The sequence below is a fragment of the Odocoileus virginianus genome, chromosome 11, assembly GCF_023699985.2.
Source record: "Odocoileus virginianus isolate 20LAN1187 ecotype Illinois chromosome 11, Ovbor_1.2, whole genome shotgun sequence".
Classification (NCBI taxonomy): domain Eukaryota; kingdom Metazoa; phylum Chordata; class Mammalia; order Artiodactyla; family Cervidae; genus Odocoileus; species Odocoileus virginianus.
The window spans coordinates 19,639,330-19,648,081 of record NC_069684.1 but is presented as its reverse complement, the minus strand read 5'-3'; the positions used below and the strand labels follow the sequence as shown (position 1 = coordinate 19,648,081).

General features: G+C 43.7%; 1 pseudogene; it reads right to left on the bottom strand.

Moving 5' to 3' along the window:
* Positions 1-6,881: 6,881 nt before the first annotated feature.
* On the bottom strand, positions 6,882-8,164 carry LOC139037452 (E3 ubiquitin-protein ligase RNF146-B pseudogene; annotated as a pseudogene).
* Between the last annotated feature and the right edge of the window lie 588 nt (positions 8,165-8,752).

Sequence of the window (8,752 nt, the reverse complement as noted above, 5' to 3'; positions counted from 1 at the left end):
TTTCTGCTTGTGCCCCCACAATTTATTAATTTTTAGAAGTACAACCAGGAGGTATTAACAGTCTCAAAGTAAGGGAGAGAAGCACCTCTTCCTTATGTGGTGGTGTTACTATTAAAGGGAGGATACTGGTGTTGACACTGGGCACCCTGGTGGGCGGTGGAGCCCCGTCAGCCTGTGCTCTTGCCCACGGCTAGAGTGCCCCGAGCCGCCTCTGCTGGGAGCCAGGTCAGCCGCTGTTCTCAACAGGGAACGCTCCGTTCCTCTACTTGGGTAAACCCGACACAGGCCCCCGCCGCTTCTTGAATCAACAGGGAGGCCGGCCGACCAAGCAGCTGCCTCCTCGCGGGGTCAGTCCAGTGTCGGCAACAGGCCCTCTGCTCCCTCGGGGCCCTGCTCTCCCTCCGCTGACAGCACCAGCTTCGTCAGAGATGCTGAATTCTCATCAACTGTGAGAGCCAGATTGTTTCCCTCCTTGCTTTTGTTTTGATGTGTCTTAAAATGATTAGGCTTTTACTGAAATATTTCCGTTCACCCTTACTGGCGAACTAACGAGGCACCTCACACACCCCAGCAGGACAAGGCGCGCTACTATGGTATCCAGTAAACAGTGGCTAAACAAAGTCAAAAGTCTTGCTCAAATCAAGTTCTTTTTTGTACTTGTTGTTCTTCCATCTGCCCTGAGCTACGTGATGGCTGTCCAAAAATGTAACCCAATGCACCTCTGTGAGGAGTTCAAGAAAAGCAGCTTCCTGGACCTTTGCCAATGATTTTCTTGCATCGTCTTAATTATCCACTTGCTAGTTGACAAGTCAGTCTAGAAAGAAGTCTTCTTTTATTCTTGGAAAGTATGTCCTTGGGAATGTCCAGTAAAAGCCAGTATGTGCTGAATGCCTGCTCTCTGCCAGGTTCTGGGCAATGGGAGGCTGTCTCTGAGGGCTGTCCGGCTGGGAACATGAGGGCTGAGGCGAGGCCGCTCAGGAGTGACCAAGGGCCTGATCAGTGATCACCTGCGTGAGGCAGGTAGAGTCTCACCCTGCAGCTGAGGTCAGACTAGGGTGGTCTCTGGGAAGAAGGGGCACACTTCCCTGTCTGGGGGCAACCACCTCCCCATCGCCCGGTTCCCGCACCTGGACCCCAGAGCCACTCTAGGCAATGACTAAGCACCCGGTCTCAGTCCGCCCCACTCTAATCCTGCCCTGTGTCCCTGCAGACACCGCTCCCAAGTCCCCAGCATAGTTCACGGAAACTTGTCAATTTGATTCATCACACAATCTCTGATGGCTTGGTTATAATCTTACTCATGTATACACAATCTCTGAGTATTCCTTATAGCAGCTCTAGGAGGAAAGGATACTTCTTCCCAGATAACAACAGGAAGAGTCTAAGAGGTTAAGGAGTCCGGTGAAGTCACCCAGTAAGGGGCGGAGCCAGGACTCAGACCCCGGATCGAGTCTCATTCTCAACCCGGTAGACCTTGGCTTTCAGAGCCGTAACCTAGCAATTTCCGTGCCCAAAGCTAGCAGCATGAAAGCTCAGCAAATAATGTTGTGATTTATTATGTGACTCAAAGAAAGAACAACCAGCAGCTTCCTGTTTTAGTTATTCTTGCTTATGATAGTTTCTAGCTAAAGAAATTCATGTGCTGTCAACATGCAAATGTGATCTTTTTTTTTCCAATGTCTGTGCCAGGCCAGGGCCTCCCTGTGGGCCTTGCACGCGCTGTGCAGAATCTGGTCCCTCGCATTCTACAACCTCACCACAAATACAAAACACTAAAACAATTATCACGAACAACCCTGAATTGCTTAAGTGTCACGTGTACATGTTACACCAGAAAAGTTCTGCCCAAGCAGAAGGAAAAACACCATGCTATGGCCTAGAGAGCTTGGAAAGGCTGGGTGGAAGAGAAGAGATTTTTGTGTGGATAGGATTTAGGGCCAGAGGAGAACTGAATGCAAGAACTGGAAGTGTTAGCCGACGTGGGTTCTTGGTCTCTTATTGTTAAGTCGCTCAGGGGTGTCCAGACAAGGACTTCAGGCAAGGCTTCATTGGGACTCGGTTACAGCAGGAGGGCGTGCTCCCTGCACCTCAGGAGGGGCAGCTGGGTTTTGGCCTTTTCTTTGCAGGTCCCAGCCTCTCTCAGAAGTACACAGTTGAGGCTGGGAAGAGATCACACTGACAAGAAGCAGGGCATAAAGTGGAAACAGGAGGCTGGAGTCCAACGGGCAGGACTTTGCCAGGATGAGGAATTGAGGGCGGAAGCTGGGAGAACAGGCAGGGAGTATTAACACTCCAAGGGGGAGAGGACGAGGGCCTAAACAAAGCAGGAGCGTGGGAGGGACAAGACGGAAGGAAGTCTGCTCCTCTGCCCCTCTGCCCCAGGCACCCAGATGCCCTGCTCCCTGGCAACCGGTACCACTAGCTGGAATGATGATTGATTGCTCAGTGGCAGGCTATGTTGGGCCCCACTGGCAATACGATACCCTTTCTAGAAAAAAGGAGAACCTCCTGGCACCCTCCATGTTAAATGGCCAATTTCACTCACCTCCTGTCAATTTTACCTAACCTTCCCAGCCTATTTCCTCATCTGTAAAATCAGCATGAAATGGTTTGTCCTTCCTGGGGTTATGATGAGGTTGAATGAGATAATGCATGCAAAGTGCAAGGCCAGGCACTAGGCTCATAATTGCTAGTGATGAGCCACCAGTATGACAATCTGCTCCCTTGGTCAGCTAGAGTCTCCTGAACCATGAGCATGCTTTATGAGGACTTACTGCTGTGGAAAGTGGTTATTATGCCCTCTCTCTGTCTCTGGAAAGCATTGCTGTTGCTACTGCTGCTAAGTCACTTCAGTCGTGTCCAAGTCTGTGTGATCCCATAGACGGCAGCCCACCAGGCTCCCCCATCCCTGGGATTCTCCAGGCAAAAACACTGGAGTGGGTTGCCATCTCCTTCTCCAATGTGTGAAAGTGAAAGTGAAGTTGCTCAGTCGTGTCCGACTCTTAGCAACCCCATGGACCGCAGCCTACCAGGCTCCTCCATCCATGAGATTTTCCAGGCAAGAGTACTGGAGTGGGGTGCCATTGCCTTCATTAGACACTGGCAAATAGCTGAAGGTGCAATCAGGCAAATTTATATTGAGATATCTCTCAAGTTTCCCGTAAGTTAATTTGGACACAGGTGGCTTTCTAACAAGAAATTCAGAATTGTTCCATTTTGACAGTCAACCGTCCTGTTGCTTATTTTATTCTGTTGTCCATACAGGCTCCTCTTCTCCCTTTGTGTTTATACTGGAGTGCACCTGAGCTAAACTGGAACGGAGCCCTGGGTGGGAATCTGGGATGCTTTAGACCCACCCATAGAGGTCAAGACCTGAGAATACTAGATGGGCCCTTCAGTAAGACTTCACTCATTTCATCCTCCAGGGCACTGTGCCATACATTTGGCATATGTCATGTAATCCTTACACCAGTCTCCTGAGGTGGAATTGTTAACATTGTTATAAACGAGGAAATAGAGTCTTGGTTGAAGGGTCTTGAATAAACACACACATCTAGCCAGCACTGCAACAAAACTCTCTCTTGTGCGTCTGGCTGAAGCCCCTTCTTTCCTGCACATTTTCCTCCCCCAGGTTGTCACTCCAGGCCTCATGGTAAGCCTGGTACAGTTGTTATTATGATTTTAAGTTTAGCATTTTTTATTGTTGTTATAGGATGCTTAAGAGGTTTATAGTTCCATACTGGTGATTTGCTATAATACTTCTAACCTGTATATTGTTTTTTAGTCACTAAGTCGTGTCTGACTCCGTGACCCCATAGACTGTAGCCCACCTGGCTTCTCTGTCCATGTGATTTCCCAGGCAAGAATACTGGGACAGGTTGTCATTTCCTTCTCCAGGGGGATCTTCCCAACCCAGGGATTGAACCTGCAGGTGTCCTGCATTGGCAGGAGGATTCTTTACCACACAGCTACCTGGGAAGCCATCTAATTTATATAATTGGGAATAAATGTAAACACTGCAAGCTCTAATCAGCCCCAAATAGCATGTTATTTCATGACAAATAAATAACATGTTGAATGAAAACAGAAGCCATAGGACAGAGTATGGAAAGCCGTGGTAAATGGAATTTCTTGCTCTTCACTAAAGAAAATAGGCTGACATGGAGAGTCAGTTCAAACAGAAACTAAAGATCAAACAACAAAGCATTTTAACTTATGCTTTTTACAGCTGGATTCCAAGGAAGATATATTATATTTGAACTTATCTTTTCAAATATCTTGCTAATAAAGTCAGTCAATTTATTGAGTGTCAGACAAGAAATTTAAAACATGTATTATATGTATGTATGACTTAGGACATGTAATTGTATATGTATGTAAGATTAATATGCTAAGGGCACTAATGGATAAAATAGTGTGCAAGAACAGATAGACAATGTAAGCAGAGAGATGGAAATTCTGAAAGAGAACTCAAAAGAAATTCTAGAAATGAAAAAAACACGGAAATGAAGAATGCCTTTGATGGGCTTATTAGTAGACTGGACACAGCTGAGAAAAGAATCTTTGAGCTTGAGGCTATAGAAATCTCCAAAACTGAAAAGCAAAGAGAACAAAAACTGAAGGAAAAAAACCCAGAACAGGATATCCGAGGTCTCTGGACAGCTACAAAAGGTATAACTGAGTAACACAAATGCCAGAAGGAGAAGAGAAAAAGGAACAGAAAAAATATCTGAAACAATAACTGAGAATTTCCCCCACATGCCAGATATCAAGTCGCAGATCCAGGAAGCTCAGAGAACACCAAGCAAGATAAATATCTCAGAAAAACTACACCTAAGCATATATTTTCAAATTATTGAAAAGCAAAGGTAAAGAAAAAATACTAAAAGAAACAGAAGAAAAACGCCTTACCTAAGGAGGATCAGAGACAAGAACCAATCTCACCTCTTCACAGAAACCATGCAAGCAAGAAGAGAGTGGAGTTAAATATTCACAGTTTTGAGAGGAAAAAACTACCAACCTAGAATTTTGTACTCTGAAGAATTATCCTTCAGAAATAACTGAGAAATAGACTTTCTTAGACAAACAAAACTGAGGGAATGTGTTGCCTGCAGACCTGCCTTGGAAGAAAAGTTAAAAGTTCTTTGAAAAGAAGAAAATTGACATAGATCAGAAACTCAGCTCTACATAAAAAAAGAGATAGCATCAAAGAAGGAATACTGAAAGTAAAATAAAAACTTTTTATTTTTCTTAAATGATCTAATGGCTTGTTCAAAATAATAATAGCAACAATATTTGATTATGAATGCTTATGTGTCATATATATACATCTTATATATATGTATATACATACATACACATATACCTATGTGTGTGTGTATATATATGTAATATGCTTATATAATAAGTGAAATGAGTGACATCAGTGATACAAGGGACAGGGAGGAATTAGGATTATTTCCTTATTATTAAACATTCACATGACCCAAGAAATTGTATAGTGTTATTTGAAAATGAGCTTGTATTAGTTGTAAGTGTGTATTCTAACTCTAGTGCAACCACTAAAAAAAGAAAAGAAAGAAAAGTGTAACTGATATCCCAAGAAAGGAGAGAAAATGGAATCATATAAAATGCTCAGTTGAAATTGCAAAAGGCAGAAAAAGTGGAAGACAAATAACCTCAAGGAACATGGGCAACAAATTGAGAACAGTATCAAATAAAGTAAATATTAATCTACCCATATAAATAATCCCTTTGAATGTCAATAGTCTACATGCACTATATTAAAAGACAAAGATTGCCAAAGTAGATAAAAGACAAGAAATAAATAAGTGGTTGTCTACAAGAAATGGACTAAGTATAAAGACACATGTACATTAAAAATACATGAACAGAGAAAAATATACCATTCCAACACTAATCAAAAGAAAGGAGTGGCTCTATTAATTTTAATCAGAGCAGATTTCAAAGCAAGAAAGGTATCAGGGATAAAGAAGGACACAATATAATGAAGAAGGGATCACTACTCCAAGAAGACCTAACAATCCTAACCGCATCAAACTCTATGAAAAGGACTTGTTAAGCAGAAATCAGGGAAAAGGTGTTAAGGGGTGTGTATCTCAGATTCTGGAAGAGTTTGGAATGCCCTCTCTACCATTCTTTCAACACTCCTGGATAAATACCAATGTGATTATTCTTTAACCCCCTTTTCTAGGCTCAATACAGGGCTATTCATGTCTACCCATTTAATTCTCTTCAAATAACATGGCCTTATTATAATCTAGTTTGTCTTTATATAATTCCATTTTCCAATAAATTTTGAGTTATCTAACATTAATGTAGCAAACCATGAAATCCTCAACAATGCATATGCAAAACCTACCTCAGGTCACATCTGCAAGTAGTTAATCTCAGGTGTATTATGATGGTTCTAGTAGCATTCCTCAGTCCCTGACTTCTTCTGACTATGTCCCCAGATTCTGGAGGTGCTCTCTATACTGCCCACAAAGATAGCAAATGTGTGTTAGAATCTGAAAGTGCTAGAAGACTCTGGAGGGAAAGAGGAACTGAATTTATATTGGCCTGAAACAAATTTGGTCATACAGAGGCTGTCTCACATGGTTCTTTTATGTCTGATGCAGCTCAAGTATACAGATAGCTGATCCCCTGGAGTTTGTGGTAACAGAGCTCCTCATAGCTTGACTGGTTTAAACAGCAGTCATTTATTTCTTTTTTTTTTTTTTTTTTTTGTGTTAGACATTTTAATTACAGGTCTATCCTTCCCATACCCTTTCCCACCCCAACTCCCAAAATGCACTACTAGGGATGAGTATAATGTTACGTGGGCAGAAATTTACAGATAACCATTTTCATCTTGAGCATGGATCTGAAAACTTTTTTATTTAAACTTCGGTTACTGTGCACTGTCCATCAGGCCTTCGAGATCTGACACTCACTGTTCCACCCGCTGCCACTGATCGATCAGTTCCTGATCGATCAGATACTGTCTGATTTGGATTAGGAACCAGAAGTCTCTGTTGGGTCAAGGAGTGTTTTGCAACAAGCGCAGATATATCCTCACTATCACTACTGGCATCGGATTCGGTTTCTTCAATCGAAGTGTCTGGTGCTGGTACCCTGCCTGAAGATGGCGATTCGTGCTCTTCTTCTCCTTCCCCTCTATGACTCCTTTCCGTTATGCTGTCTCCACTGAGTTGTAAATGTGCAAAAGAGTCTTCCAGAGAAGTGCTTGCATCAGGGGATGGCGTGGTGGGGCTTGTTAGCTGACCATCTACTGACGTCAGGGGCCTCACAGAAGAAGACTGAACAGAAGCTCCGCTCTGAGCCGGTACACTGTCCGCTCCATCAGCAGAGCTCTCTCTTGCTAGGTTTACGGTATTAGCATCACAGTCCAGCCTAAGTCCGGCTACTCCCTTCTTTGGTATATCTATTATATCCCGCTTGATCTTCCTGCGACGTCCATGTTCGTTTCTCCTATACTGTACCATATTTTCAAGATCGGCAACATACAGAAACCCGGCAATTAACATTTCAGTGCTCTTTTTACCTTTGGAAAAAGCATCTTCCAGCTCTCTGCTAGTGCGCTCATCATACTGCCACCACCCATTTCTCCCTTCGTAATACCAGGCATATTCACCATTTCCTCTGCTTGCTGCTTTGAGTTCTTCTGGTGACAACAAGGTTGGCTTATCAAGGAAATCTTCGGGAATTTCTTGTCGACAGAGGGCACATCGCTTTCCAAGCCACGAAGCTCCCTTCACACATAGATAGCAGAAAACATGCTTACAAGGCAGACTGACTGGGTGAACACATGTCTGCAGACAAATGGCACACTCAGGGACAGTTAGAGAAGGTGCAGTATTAGAACAGGACTCATTTGCTTTCCTGTTCGTAGGAAGCATGTTTATAGAGTGATCAATTTCTCCACAGCCAGCCATCATTTCTATTACAGACCCCACAGATGCCTGCCACAAAAATAAAATCTCATCTTCATGAGTAATCAGCCAGTTTGCATTATTTTCTCCTCCATTGCTGTATCATCCTGTGCTCTGTGGACACAGCCGAAGCCACCTCGCCGTCTTTTCTCTTCGGCCTCCGAGCCCGCAGCGGCCGGGCACGAGCGCGCGCGCGCGCGCGCGCGGTCGTCACGTCCATTTATTTCTTATAGTTCTTGAGGCCAAGAAGTCCAAGATCAAGGTGCCAGCAGATTCTATTTCTAGTGAGAGCTCTCCTCCTGGCTGGCAGACAGTGGGCTTCTTCTTGGAGAGAGAGGGTGAGTCTCTTCCATTCTTAGTCTCTTCCCCTTCTTAAAAAGGCACTAAACCCATCACAGGGGCCCCTCCCTTATGACCTCATCTAAACCTAATTACGTCCCTAAAGCTGCTCCTCCACAACTACCATCATATTAGTAAGATTCCAAACTATGAATTTGGGGAGGACACATACATTCAGTCCATAGCAAATACCACTGGGTTCTTTTGTACCAGATTAAGTGGGGAAATGGTAGACGGGTTTTGGGACACATACAACTGTTTTGGTACAGAGCCCAAATGAATTCTAGGACAGAGAGGTTTGTTTCTAACCAGCTTCTTAAATGAGCTTTAAGTAAAGGGTGAAGGAAATTAATGTACCTAGAGATGCTGTATCATGATTTTGCCAAAGATTGTCCAGGGTCTTTTAAGGCCACAATTAGAGACAAGACTAGATCTTTCCATTCCTCCTCTGCTCTTCT